The 15,547-nt window shown below is 39.0% G+C and overlaps 1 protein-coding gene and 1 long non-coding RNA gene across 3 annotated transcripts in view; one reads left to right on the forward strand and one right to left on the reverse strand.

Moving 5' to 3' along the window:
- LOC127065401 (homeotic protein spalt-major-like) overlaps positions 1-15,547 on the forward strand; it is a 61,729-nt gene that overhangs the window by 20,271 nt on the left and 25,911 nt on the right. The gene's annotated exons all lie outside the window — the stretch shown is intronic.
- Positions 1-15,547, reverse strand: part of LOC127065568 (uncharacterized) — a 53,512-nt gene that overhangs the window by 5,735 nt on the left and 32,230 nt on the right. The window contains exon 3 of one of the 2 annotated variants that reach the window (XR_007782129.1): positions 5,311-5,449. The exons of the other annotated variant lie outside the window; for it this stretch is intronic. This is a non-coding gene — a long non-coding RNA (uncharacterized LOC127065568). The remainder of the gene's footprint in view (positions 1-5,310; positions 5,450-15,547) is intronic. 2 annotated transcript variants of the gene reach the window in all.

Consider the following 15,547-nt stretch of genomic DNA (forward strand, 5'->3'; position numbering starts at 1 on the left):
TGTGCGGTGAGAAAGGAAAGAGGGTGGTGGGGTGAAGGGATAGGGGGGCACTCCTTGTAGAGAAACCAGGGCGGGTGTCCCGTTTTCCGGGTGACTTGGCTAAATGGGATCGCATTAGCACATAGTTTCCCCCGTCGACGCGATGGGAGATTAGCATCTCGATTTTTTTTATTTTCCTCTCTTTCTCTCAGGCTATTTTCTCGTTCAGCCGATCTATTTCCATCTCTCTCTCTCTCTCTCTCTCTCTCTCTCTCTCTCTCTCTCTCTTTCTTTCTTTCTTCTCAGTGTATCGTTTGTCCGCCTCTCTCAACCCTCGTGCGACTGTAACTGCTGCTTCGAAGAGGATTCAACGTTCGCTTTCTTCCTCTTCCTCGCTCACTCATTCATTCACTCGCTCGCTCGTTCGTTCGTTCGTTCATTCGTTCGTTCGTTCGTTCGTTCGTTTCTTCACTCATTCACTCACTCACTCACTCACTCACTTACTCAAACACTCACTCTTTCTTTCTTTCCGATAATCGCGATTCAAGCGAAAGTATCGAGGAAAGAGATAAAGACAGTCAGAGTATATATCGAAAGCATTAATAACACCACGAGCCTAACCAGTTTTGCGAGTTTAATTTACATCTATCTAACCTTAACGTTCTCAAGCGAGTTAGACGAGTCACGGTCGAATTTTACGCTCGGTCGGTCGGTCGGTCGGTCGGTCGGTCGGTCGGCCGAATGGTTTCGAACGATGTATACGTCTAACCAACGGTGGACGAACGACATGTTAATTTCGGGGTTAAAGGAACCGCACGGCACGATTCGGCTCTTTCTCCTCTCCTCCCGCGAGAAACGTTTCAAGAACGAAAGCTGCGCAGTACCTACATAGATACCGAAATCGCCATCTGTTACAAGCCGGAATCTCGATTCGATCGGCCGAATTACAACAACGCGCCTGTTTATACACTATACTCGAGAATATAATGGGACGAGAGCCTTCATGCGTATCGTGTATCAATGCAGATCCGTTCAATAGACAACACGAGAGGAGTATCGTATCGGGGGCCCTAGTTCGTCATCGTTTTGTGTTTATCTTGTCGTACCCCTCATCGTCATCGAAGGAAATTTAACAGGATCCATCTTCCTATTGTTTGTTATTAACAAAATTTCTTTTTACGATTGAACATATAAGTTAATATACGTAATTTATTGGCTTTAAATTTTATTTTTAATCTTTTATTTCTATTTTACAATTAAAAATATAACTTTTATACACACACACACACACATATATGTATATATGTATATATGTGCGTGTGTGAAAATTTATTTCGAACTCGACAAAATGATTACACTTGATGCATAGCGTCTAACCGATAGATAAAAAATGATAGAATAGGTAAAAAAAGCCGATTCGAAAAAGGGGATACCGTAGAAACGACACCTACCTACCATCGAAATTCAACCCTCCCTGATGTCATATCAATGCGACAAAAGAAATAGAAGAACGTAACGGCGAATCCCGAAAGAAATCATACGATCGACGTGGCTTCCTCTCTGGTATTAATGCGTCGAAGGATTGGATTTTCGGCATGCCTATGCGTAGCAACCCTATCTCTCTTTCTTTCTCTTTCTCTCCCTCCCTTCCTCTCTCTCTCTCTCTCTCTCTCTCTCTCTCTCTCTCTCTCTGTTGTAGAATGGCACCCTCTTGGAAAAGCAGCCAACCAACCCCTGCAACGAAGGGTAGAGTCCCTCGATGCGTGGCCCGTTGATGCGCTCGTTAGCATATCATACGCATAGGGACGCGACTCTTCTATGGTGGGGAGGAAAAGGTGGAAGAGGGTTAAATTCTCAACCAATAAGGTGGCACTCGGCACTCTCAACCTACCAACAACCTTCGACCCTTCGAATCTACTCTTCGAACCCTCTCCGTGTCTCGAGTTTACCCCCTCCCTTTATATACCTCATCAACCCCTTCTGTACCTACCTACGCTCATCTCTCCTATTGTACTTCGTATTCGGTTCTGCCTTTGCCTACCCACTTAGCGATTATTTGTCTATCCAATGGTCGGACAGGTCAAAGGACGTCTATGTAGGTCCTCCAAACGCCATTTTTTCTTATCCTCTTCTACCATCCGCTTCTCCGATTACTTTGAACGTTTATCCTTTAATGAACGACGGTTCATATTCGTAAACTACTGTGTGCGTGTGTATGTGTACGTGCGTGTGTATACCGATTAACCAATCTCAAAAAATTGCATCGTATTTAAATATGATTTTCATAGAAATAAAGCTCTCTCTTTATTTTCGTAAACTTCCTATTTCGTTTCCGTAACGTTTTCATAGAAAGTTTATACTTTCTCAAGTCGAAAATGAGAATAGAATATTTTCAGTGCGCGAGAGAAAGAGAAAGAGAGAGAGAGAGAGAGAGAAAGTTGACGTCTCGATGGAAATTTGACCTTAGCACGTAATAAAGCAAACTACATTATACCTACGCGTTAATGTGCATATATAAACACACACATATATATACACATGTATAAATATACGCGTGTATTCGCGTATACAACTATCGATAAGGTTATACGAAGTCGCTTGTAGAGCATCGTAATCGTTCGTCCACGGACGATGCAACGCCTACATATCGAAATATCCGTGCAGATCGCATAAATGTCAACCTATAAAACCTTCGACGACTATCGTCCATGAAATCGTAATCTCCGTCTATATGGCGCTCGCATATTTCCCTCTTTTCTCCCTACTCTCTCTCTCTCTCTCTCTTTCTCTTTCTCGTTCTCTGATGACTGATTTATATACCGCCTTATTACTCCTCGAAGAGAACGCTAAAAGACGACGAAGCGGCCATTACGGCTCGGCGATTAAAGAAAGAGATCCCATATCCGATGCAATTATTCGAAACTGTAGCTTCCCCGGTATTATACTTATCCACGATAAGAGTCGAACGGAACGTTCGCTTCGGCGAGTTCTCGAGTGCATCTTCCGATCGTGGAACGTTCTTACTATACGAAGAAACATCGTCATTAACTGCGATCAGAGATCGAATGATCTGTTACGAGTAGTGTGTAAGCGTATAGAGAAAGAAAGAGGGAGAGAGACAGAGCGAAATGAGAAAGAGAGAGACAGAGAGAGAGAGAGAGAGAGAGAAGTGGATGGTAAAGGTTCTATGAATACCGAAGCTCCCGAATCTTTTCCCGTGGTAGTTAAGTACAGATCTTCTCGAAGGACCAGATCGGATAAGATCGAAGGAACAGCGGCTAGTTCGACGGGTGACTCGAGATTGACAGGATGTCGCGGTGAATCTCTGTGCTCGTTGGAGGTATCCCAGTAAAAGAGATAGAGAAAGAGAGAGAGAAAGAGAAAAAGAGAAAAGGAGAAAGAGAGAGAGAAAGATATAGGGGAGGAATACGGTGACAGGAGGGGGCCATAGAACGATCCCGTGTGTTTACACACGGCTTTTCGCTAGACTGCACCGAGCACTTTCGTGTAGACACACGTATACAGCTTAAAAGGGCCGATATTGGATGCGCTCATGGTTAAAGGAGCAGAGTATACGTAGTACCATACATATCTGTATACACCACCCTATATTATCCCATAGAGTTTCGATAGAAAAAGAATACAACTATTATTAGAAAGAGAGAGAAAGACAGAGAGATACAAAAAAAAAGAGAAAGAGAGAGAGAGAGAGAGAGGTCGAGCTCTCCTTTTTGTCATTTTAAAATCTAATACGTTTCTGCCCTACGGCTAGGACCGAGAGAACCAGGCGAGACCCGTCGTTTCCCCCATTCGGAGTTTCTATGGCGGAAAATTTGTCCCGTTGTCGCATTCGTCCTGTCGCACGAACGAAGGAGAGCTCGTGCCTCTCCTCCTTCACTATTACTCCTGCGGGCTAAGAGCCGTCACAACCTTATGGGACCAGGTCCTGCTGCTTTCTCTCTCTTTCTCTCTTTCTCTCGAAGAACTGGCAGGTTCGTGTTCTCCTTCTTTTACTCGTTGGTACAGGATTACCTTGGCAAACAACGAATGGCACAATGAAGTCCGGCAACCTGAATGGCTCGACTGTGCTCGTAACAGAGAGAAAGATAGAAAGAAAGAGAGAGAAACAGAAATAGGGGTGAGGGAAGAGAGGGGTGGTAATACCCACCGAAAATTGTCATCCGCAGGATGCCTCGCTTTGCCTGTCATACCGCGGGTATCGAATTTTATATATCCTGCCGCACGCTTCAAGGACTTTGAGAAAATCTCTCTCTCTCTCTCTCTCTCTCTCTCTCTCTCTCTCTCTCTCTCTCTCTCTCTCTTTCTCTTTAGAAGCTTTGTTCGAACTCAAAATCTAGACTCTCTTAAGTAAACGATACTTTTCTTTGGCGATCTTAGTTAAAGAGAGAGGGAAAGAAAAAAAATAAAAAACTAAATCTTTGAAAACGGTTCATTCGTTGCTTTCTTTCTCTCTCTCTCTCTATTTTTCTTTCTTTTTCACTATTTTTCTTCGTTCCTTATTTTTATTATCTTTCTCATAAAATGTAGTTCGACTCTATATAAATTATATCGATTCATCGAAACTCTCCGTGCTTTAGCTTGCCTTTTAACGAATAGAGAAAATAGCGACCTTTTCGAGCCGACACCTGCTAGATATCCAATCGAACGTCCATCACAGTTCTCTCTCTCTCTCTCTTTCTCTCTCTCTCACCGGTCAATTACAGATTATGGAACCGCGTGCCTATCGATAGCAAGACATGTAAATTACTCTGCCGGCCGACGGAGGAGAGGCAGTTTCCCATTGAATCGATCTCCAGTTCGCATCAACTCGAACATAGATACATACTTGAGGATAAATAATCGTCTTGTATAATACGTGTATATGTAATACCTACGTGAAAAGATTGTAAATTCAAAAAGTAAGATATATATACATATATATGCAGATATATAGGTATATATAAACGTAGACCCGTTTAACGAACGATCTAAATAAGCGATCGCTTCGTGCAATGGGATTTTTCCCATTGTCCGACGTAACCACATCGATTAAGTTTAATGACGACGAAATGACGGCCGTCGTTCGATCGAGAACTCTCGAGAAATTGTTGCTGCATCTCTCTCTCTCTCTCTCTCTCTAATTTATCTCTATCTCCATCCCTGTCTCTCTATCTTTCTCGGCATATGTAATCGCATGGAATCCGACTTTGACGTACATAGCACGCTGGAAACTATAGGATCCTTGACACGACTATTTCATTTCTGAACGAAGCTCGATTCTGTTTTCGTCGAAGAGTTCTCAATCAAAGAGATATCTAGGTACTTACTTACCCTATATCGTCGAGTCGAACGAAGGAGATCCGATGTCTGCCAGTATTTGCACGCGTTAACCGAACTTTGACCTTTCCTGGTGTCTTTGCTCATGAATATAACCTTCAACCTTGCTCTCTTCTTACCAGCACCCACTGACCTGAATTATCATGATATATTGGAATATTCAAAAGATTACCTGTTTCATGTTTATTACAAATTCTTTGTATATAAAAAAAAAGAGAGAGAGAAAGGAAAAGAGAGAGAGAGAGAGAGAGATAAGTATACATTATATTTATGTCCGATATAAATACATACGTACATGAATGTATTTATATATGTATATATATATATATAGATATATATATATATATATATATATATATATATATATATATACATAGATAGGAGATACATCGGACAAGATATTACGAACTATCGCGCATAAACATCAAACGTAACCGATGCCAGATTCACGTAGGTATATACCACACAAATTCAGGACGTATTATAAGCGTCACGCGAACCGTACACTCTCGGATATAAAAAGCACGTGGATGTGTATCTAACGTCTATGTAGAGAACGCAAAGCTGGATTCTGGATTTTATACATAGCTACGTTCATATGTAGTAGATAGGTATGTACTTACTAAGGTTCGAACGTCGAGATGCTGGCCGGCGCAAGAAAATGCAAAGCACGCGAAGAAGCGCACTTAATAAATGCAGTAACGAGTCCCTCCGCGTTCTACATTTTATCTCTCCGCGTAGGATAGAGGACGCCGTACGTATCTGCATACAATTGACGTTGATGAATGCACATAACACATACAATAAAGATCGTCCTTTATATAGGGGGGATCCGCGTCTGCTTCAAGAAACTTCAAAAATTAAAGACAATTTCAATTTACTTCGACAGTGGCATTGGCGATTCTCAAAGAAAAAGGGAAGAAAGAAGAAAGAGAAATAAAGTAAAAAAAAAAAAAATAAGAGAGAGAGAGAGAGAATTTTTTAAACGGGTCATCCTTACCCACCTAAGATTTCATTGTTCCACACGCAAAAGAGAATGGAAGCCGTATCCTTCGAGTCCCATTTTTCTCTTTTTCTCTCTTTCACAATCGAAAAGATAAAAATTCAATAAGCGAAAAGAAAGATCGAATCGTCGATCTATTTGTAGGAAAAAAAAAAAAGAGAAAAAAAAGAAAAAAGTGAGAAGGAAGAGAAGAATGAAAGAATGAAAGAAAGAAAGAAAGAGAGAGAGAAAGAGAGAAAGAAAGAAAGAAAGAAAAAAAGAAATGCTGATCCGATGCACAACGCTCGTTGTGATCGTAAGAATCGATGGAAGTTTTAACAAGTAGCAAGGAAAGATTTAAGAAGTGCGAACGACCGTAGACAAGGCGAAAAGACGTGTTGGGTATAAAAATAACTTTTGGATCGTCCGGGATAAACATTTTCCCAATGGAATCGAAAGAGACTCGCGACTTACCACTCCAGTCGAGTTTATGCGACGCGTTTTATGAAAATGTTGATAGGAAAATTGAATTTTTTTCTTGGAAAAAAACAAGCGACTCGAATCTTCATTTTCATCTTCATCTTTATCTTCATCTTTGTAATCACTTTTATCTCTGCATATTTTCATCTTCATTTATTCAACATCACCAAGATAACGATACTTCAATTTCGCGAAAGTAGCTTTATCTCTCGCATGAAATCGTATCGATTAAAAGAAACGTACACTTGCGTAAGCGAGCGACCCTCCAACGGCAGGAAACATCGTTCTCGCCATCGAGATCGCTTTATACTTTATATTAACCTTGTAAACGAGAACGTGTCTTAGAAATCGAACACGTTTAACATAAATCGTTATGTCGATTCGGTGCCTTCTTTCATAATCTTCCTCCGTAAAAAAAAGAAAAAAAGAAAAAAAAGAGAGAGAGAAAAGACCGCGACACGAAAGATATTTACTATTATAATTTGTACATAATTATACCTATAGACAAAATTTATTTTCAACGATATTATATACTTAACATAATATTATAGTCATTAGTAAAATTCAACGGAGATTCATTTTTCTATATCTTCTCTGTTTTTTTTCTTTATGCGCAAATCCAATAAACGAATGGCTGCATATTTCTTCGATATCCAAATCGGAATTTTATCCGATGATAAATATTTCAAAAAAAGAAAAGCAAAGAAAGAGAGAAATAGAGAGAGAATCAATTACAAAATGGAGTGTAAGAAATTCATTTCATGCTCTCTTTTTCAGCTTCTTTTCCTTCTTCTTCCTCTTCTTCTTCTTTTTCTCCTCTCTTTTTTTTTTCTTCCTTTTCTTTCTATCTTTTTTTTTTTCTTCTAATCCTCGTTCCGTCCGAATTTTTCAGAGAGCAAAACGACGACGAGCCAGTGCTATCGGCGTCGGTGGAATTAGATTTACAGCCGCGTAAAGATCGGCCGAAACGAGCGTGCTCGCCAGACTCTCTCTCTCTCTCTCTCTCTCTCTCTCTCTCTCTCTCTCTCTCTCTCTCTTTCTCTCTTTTTCTCTTTTTCACATGCGTACTACATACGTACACGCGCTCATGGATTATACGTGCCGGACATATGCTCTCGCGTGCGTGCCACGACAGAACGATGAAAATACACGAGACATGAGAGATACGCGTTCGTTTCTATCTCTTCTTTCTATGTCCTTACGACGTGTGCAAGTAAGTACAAGAAAGAGAGAAAGAGAGAGAAAGAGATGAGACGAAGCTTTTTATTAAGTTCAAGCAATTAGCAACGATTCGTCCTTTCGTGCTTTCGAATTTGCCGTTGCAAGTGTCACGGAGTTACTGATCGACGAGGTCCTCTTCTTTAACCTCACGAGGATCTTCCGACTTCGTCTAATACATCTTTACCTATGTATATGTAAAAGGAAGAAAGAACGAGAGAGATACCTAGACTGTTAGAGAATGGATCCCGTGCAACACGTTCGAATACATCGCATCGAAAATCCCGTTGCATAACCGAGATTCGTTGAAAGATTTATTAACCTAATACGAACGTAATGACGATAATTTATGTATGAGCGAGCAATAGATAGAAATTTCGTAAAAGTATTAACGAAAATTGATTGGCGTGGGAGAGACATCACGTTGATTGGCAGAAAATTTAACTTAATTTATTCGGCTAACCTATTACGATTTCTAAGATTAGAAAACGATCCTATCTTATCCTATTAAAACGTATCGAATTAATCAAGAAGATCTCCTTGATTATTTCGTTATGAACTAAGGCCAGTAGATCGATGCTAATTTGTATGGTAACTATCGATCATCAATCAAACTGACTCTTGATGATCGTTCGATAATCGAAATCAATATCGTAAAAATCGTTTACTTCGAACTATGAAATAAAAAAGAATACAAAAAAATACAAAAAAAAAAAGAAAGAAAAAAAAAGAAAAAAAGAATAAACTCAAAATAAAATAAAATACGACGGAGAGAAATATTGCACGTGCATGGAAAATCGTGGCGGGGTGGGGGAAGAGGGGAAAAAACTTGACAAGGCGTTTTGACTGACCTTTCGTTGATTCGCATAACTCGTTATTTCGAACTGAAATTAACAAATATTGTACCATTCTCTTCGTAATAAAATGATAAAATAAATTGAAACGAAACGAAACGAAATGAAATAAAATAAAATAAAATAAAATGAAATGAAATGAAATGAAATATGACGGAGAGAAACGTTGAACGAGTCGATGGAAAATCGAGGGGAAAAAATTTTACAATGCGTAGGTATTGACCTTTCGTTGATTCGCATAACTCGTTATTTCGAACAGCTGACCACGCTCGACACGATAACCTTTACGATCCAACCGAAAATCTCGTCGATATCCCTCGTGAGACTTCTCGTGAATCGGCTCTCTCTCTCTCTCTCTTTCTCTTTCTCTTTCAAACAATGATGTCGATACCCTTTTTCTTTCTACGTGTCCCTGCTGCAAGGGTGGGCCTAGATGGACATACAATAAACATATCTTACAGGCAATACCATTTTGTACGCGACCCTCACACTCAACACGAAACACCAAAACCATTTCTTTCGCAAGGATGAGCACGATTTCGAAGGCGTGTTATGTTTTTTTCTGAGCGACACATGAACGTAGTAGTACCAAAGTGAGTTTTGTAAGAAACTCGCAATACGACTACGACGAAAAAAAAAAAGATATAAACACAGATTGTTTCTACGTCTATTGACGTAATATCTATCGCTTAAATTACGCATTTACGCATTATTCATGAAAACTTTTGCGTCCAATTTTTATAGAATATTCTTCTTCGAAATTACATCCTTCAAAAGAAAAGAAAATGGTTATATATAAGCTATACATGTGACGAAGCTAATAAAAATATTCTTACGTTTATTAATATAATTCTATATAAATGGTTATAAACTACTTTATATTTTATAAACGATATCTATGTTATATAATTTTTCTCTTTACGTCGAGAAAAATCTCAATTTATATACATGCACACACGCACATATACACTCGCACATACATACATACATACATACATACATACATACATACATATATATATATATATATATATATATATATATATATATAAATTATAAATACAAATAAATTTCTACGTACCATAAGAATGTTATTCTATAATATCCAGGATTCGTTCGATAGGACTTCGGCGGAACTTGTTATAGAGGACCGATCTTATTCCCCATGGGAAGCATCGAGAACCGTATGAACGAAAGAAAGAGAGAAAAAGGAAAGAAAGACAGAGAGAAGCTCCCGATCGAAGCGGTCTTGTTCGCGGGACGAACACGTGTAAGAAAAATAGACCGAGCTGCTGAGTGAAACGCGTACAGGGCGGACGTTCTTTTATTTACATCCAAGATACGATGGTCTCTTAAGATGTTTACCTCCCCTCCCGAACTCGTCTCGCCCTACGAGACAGAACCACGGCTACAGATGTTGTTCATTAACGCTAACGACACGATGTTACGGTAATGCGAAATCGATTCGACGGAATTCCACCGTCTCGTTCTTCTTGCGATTTCTTCTTCTGTATATATTTATATATATATATAGTCTTATATTAAACATATATACAATATGTATATACATATATATTATATATTATTTATATATATAAATTTTTTATATATATAAATAATATATAATATATATTCAACCATTCATGCATACATTAACGCATAACACATCGATGCATCCATGCATCCATATACATTGTATATATAGATATATCGAAATAATTTGCAGATCACTGAGAAATAAAAAGATGTAAGATACAATTTCTTTTATATGTCATATATGTTAATTTACAATTTCTAAGCTAGAACGAAAAGACGAAAAGTTACAATCTTAACGAGGAGCATCCAGAAGGATAAATAAAAGACGGAAAAAAGAACGCCAATTAACGAGGAGATGCGAAAGAGAAGAAGAAAGAATGAAAAGGAAATAAAACAAAAGAAAAAAAGAAAAAAGAAGAGAAATGGAACGACGAAGACGAAGAAGAAGAATAAGAAGGGTACGTAGGACGCGAGACGTCGAGAAGGATTTATTAAAAAGTAGGCGCGAATTCTCGCGTAGTAAGGGATGACGAAGTGGTCATGGAAGGAAAGGAAGATCGAGGAACGAGCGTGGCGTGCCGTGCCGTGCCGTCAGTGAACAAAGTTCTGACGGAAGAATTCGAAAGTTGGGCGGGCGTATATAGAGCGTGGGTATACAGCAGTGAGCGTATATGAACGTGTAGTAGCGGAGCATAGAGAGTCAGTTCGGGAGTCACTTTCTCGGTCGCTATTTTCGTTTCGGCGGTTTTCGAGACGCAAAAGTGAAAATAAAACAAAAAAAAAAAAGAGAGAGAAAGAAAGAAGGAAAGAAAAAGAACAAAAAAAGAGAGAAAAAGAAAGGCAAAGAGAGCAAAAAAAATACAAAAAAAAAGAAAAAGAAAAAGAAAAAGAAAAAGGAACCCGCGAGGAGTTTCTTCGTGTGCCCCTCTTGCTTGATCTACGCTCGTAGTGGAGCGAGAGCGTTGCAGCTTCCTGATTTATCGACCGACCTCCACCCCCTCCCCTCTTCACCCCTCATCACTCCTCATCACCCTTCCTTCTCTTACTCTTCCTCATCCTTCTCCTCTTCCTCCTGCTCCTCGTCCTCTCCTCCACCGTTTCTTCCTTCTTCCTTTCCCTCCTACCCCTCTACCACACATTACCGTACGCGTTCTCCGACCTAGCAGTGACATCGAAGGCATCACTATTGTGCGCTCGGCTATCCGTCTGAAATGCATTTTTATAAATAGAATCCGCCGCAGATATCTCCCTGGTTCTCCGACAATTCGGCTCTCGAGCTAACCTTCTCTTTTTCTTTCTCTTTTCCTCTCTCTCTCTCTCTCTCTCTCTCGCTATCTCTCGCTATATCTCTCTTTTTCTATCTATCTTTCTCTCTTTCTATCTCTTTCGCTCTTACTTCTATCAGCCACGCACGTCTTCTGTCCCTTCTCCCTTACCGACGAAAAAAGCCACTGTGGCGCGTGCTCAGCCATCGACTTAAAGCCGGATGGCACGGTATTCCCTCGTCCCACTTGATTTTCTATCGTTTCTCTCTCTCTCTCTCTCTCTCTCTCTCTCTCTTTCTTTTTTTTATTTATTTATTTCTTTTTATTTTTTTCCTTCTCTCTCACCCCTCCCACCCCCCTCCGTTATTTTCTCTTCGTTCATTCGTTCGGCGGTCGATTTAACTATCTTTCAAATTTACGATGCAACCTTGCTAGTAACTAGCCATTATATTATGTATATAAGTAAGTCAGTAAGTAAGTACGTTTTGCGTTCGTTTCTATGTCCTTCGGTATTACCGGATATATACGTCAGCGGCTATTAAATAAACTATCCGCGATTTGCCATGATTATATGTCAGAGAATTTCAAGATTTATCGTATCCGCGTGTAGAGGTTTGAATTCTTAAAGAAATCCCATGTCGGTTCCTATGAATTTCGATACGTGTCTACTATAAAAGTTTTTTTTTTTCTTCACTTCTTTCGAAACGCACACGTTTTTAATTTATTTTCAAGGAAACGTATCGTATCTTTTTAGTTTTGTTACCGATCATTTATCGTCTCCTTCTTTTTTTTTATATTCTTTTCTTCTTTTCTTTTTTATTTCTTTTCTCTTTTTTTAAATTTTATCGAAGACAAAATTTGCAGCTGTAGGCTACATTTCGATGTTTCCGAACCCTTTCCAGTTTCAAATCAGCTCCGATAAGACGCTTCGTTCGATTGATAAAACGAATCGATCCAATATGGTTATTATTGAAAAATTGTTGTCAAAGTATATGCGTATATAAATGGTATGTAAATACATATATATATATATATATATATGTTTAAGTAATTATAATATATTTAGGATGCTAAAAAAATAATACTTCAATGGATTTTCAATAAACGTACATTGAATAAACGCAAGCGTTTAGAAAAATGTGTGATTCCCGTCGCTTTGTAATCGAAGCGATATCGTTTTGATTGCTCTTCCGTGAATTATCAATCGCCTGGAGGGTTCTAAAGTATCCGCGCGAGTCGAGACGGTTGGGAAAAGCGATATCACGTTCGAGCGCGTAATATCTTCTCGCCCGAAGGTGAAAAACGGAAGGGTAGGAGGGGGAGAAAGGAAGACGAGAGAGTGTTTGCGGAGTAACGCGAAACCTCAACGACGGCCATCCGTTTGCCGCGACCCCCTCAGATTTTTCAAACCCTTATTGATATAATGTAATATTAATGCTCGAAATGCTAGTCCCGGCACGCTTACGGTTTGTCAATATTGAAAGATATCTTCGATACCCTAGAGTGCCTTTCGAAAAAAAGAAAAAATATATATATGTGTGTATATGTATAATATCTATATATATATAATGTATATATATATATACATATATACATATAGGTATGAAATGCATATATACTATTCACCTTTTCGTCTGAGAAAATAACTTTTTCACACCAAAGAGATTTCATTGACGAATAATTTTCCTTCTTATTTATTAATTTTTTCTTTCGATACTTGGTTCGATTTAATTTGGACGAATGTCTTATCGATTATATTTTTCTTTAAGACGATGTGTCAAACACGATATTAATAATGCGAATAGTGAAGGAGATACATATTAAATTTTTAACGTTTCGTCACTCGTAGTCAAGGAAAAAGGAAAAGAAATCTTTCCCTTTTCTATAAACTCTCGAAAGAAAAAATACTTTTAAAAGTAACTCGATCACCGTTTCCTACTACACGTACATTGAGAAAAGAAAAAGGAACACAAGTTTCGTAGCTTTCTTCCCGCAGCGAAAGTTGGATCGTTCTTTCGTTCGTTCGTTCGTTCGTTCGTTCGACTGGTCGAATTTCGCAAAGTACAGGGGCGTGTACGGGGGATGGTAGTGGCAGCTTGGGACCCTACCTAACCGTGCTGGAAAGATTGTTAAGTTCCTTATGCAAAAGCAGATCGTCCTCGCCCCCGTTCGAGTTAATGGCCTGGAAAATTATTATGATGAAATCTGCCGTCCCAGCCCTCTCGTGTAACCGAACCCGAGTTAAGTCGAACCCTGTACACGGTCCAAGGGGTTGTTTTCGATCGGAAAGCTTCTTCGTCGAACTTTCCCTCTCTCTCTCTCTCTCTCGCGGTGCATTCTTCGAAAGCCTTCTAAGCGCGAAATTCCAACCTTGAAATTTTTGTCACAAGTACAATTTTCTGAATTATCTCGTATCGTTAATCATCGTTGTCCCAGAAAAATCTTAAAATAAAACACGAAGAAATATCCTCTAATCTTATCCAATTCATTATTTTCGATTGATTTATATATGTTTGTCATTATATAAGTTAGAAATTTACGGGATAAATTTGTGAATCAATAAAATGGTATATATATATATATATATTTATATAAATCAATCCATCATTCACACGAAATGATCAAACTACAAGTTCTACTTAGAAAATATCGTATTCATTAAAGTTGATACATATGGAGCGTAATTTTTCATTGACGCAACAAAATCTTTACTTATGAAAATCAAAGAAATATTTCTACGATGATTTATTCGTGGATATTTATAATTACCAACATATGTATCTCATTAAGATTTATTTCCATCATAAAAAGGGACATTTATAAGTAAGAATGGTTTCGTTTGAAACGTGTAAACGTTGTAGAAAATGAAGGTGTCAAAAGATCGTCGCCATGGATGATGGTTGCGAGGAAGCATCACGACGCTTTTTCGCGGAAGTCATGTGAACAACGTACGTACGTACATACGTATATACGTACATACGTACATCGTAGAGATACGCATACATACGTCGTTGTACGTGTGTTGGGAAAGCTGTATGAATGTATGTTTATACGTATATAGATATAGGGTGAACCGTGGCGCGCGATGAATTACGACCGTTGGGCCGACCGACCTAGCTACGGCACTAAAATCCCGACTGATATATTATTACGTATTATTGCTCCCGTTCGGTTATTTATACCCATATAACATAATGCCCCGCGAGATTCCGAGAAGTCGACCGATACGTTACTATACAACGCGGTTGCGCGCGAGCGCACGAAGCTCTCCGTTCCCTCGGGATCGAGACCTTATTTTCCGTATCGGTCATAACTTAGAACGCGTACCACCTCGAATATTACCTATGGCTTTTAACCCTTACATCGACGTATCTACGAAATAAGTATTAGATATACTTAGGTATATTTCTTTCCTTCGAAAAAAGATTTTTCCAACCTTGCCAGAAGGATTACGACTTCGTGGAAGCTTTAGTTTCCATCCTGGATGATAAATGATGAACGAACAGATACGTCGAAGAAGATTGTTTGATACAAGGAGATGATATGTTCGAACGAGTACGATCGATTTGTTAAAAATATTCAAAACTAATTGCAGAGGGAAAGAAGTGAATAAAAGAAAAGAAATAAATAAATCAAATGAAATAATACAAATCTCTTTCGTATTATAATTCGCGTAGATATAGTAATGGAGGATAAGGGGAAACCGATTTACTTGATAATGCTCGAAAATCGAGGAAGAAATAAACAAAATCGTGGAGCTTTCGGTAGCTTTCAACGTCGACTTGTGAAACAGACACGATCGCGTCGGAAGTCGAGAACGCACACGTCGATGTAAGCGGCATATACCGCGGTTTTTATGAGGAGAAGATCTCCGGCGACGACTACGACTACGAACT

The sequence above is a fragment of the Vespula vulgaris genome, chromosome 1, assembly GCF_905475345.1.
Source record: "Vespula vulgaris chromosome 1, iyVesVulg1.1, whole genome shotgun sequence".
NCBI classification, from domain to species: domain Eukaryota; kingdom Metazoa; phylum Arthropoda; class Insecta; order Hymenoptera; family Vespidae; genus Vespula; species Vespula vulgaris.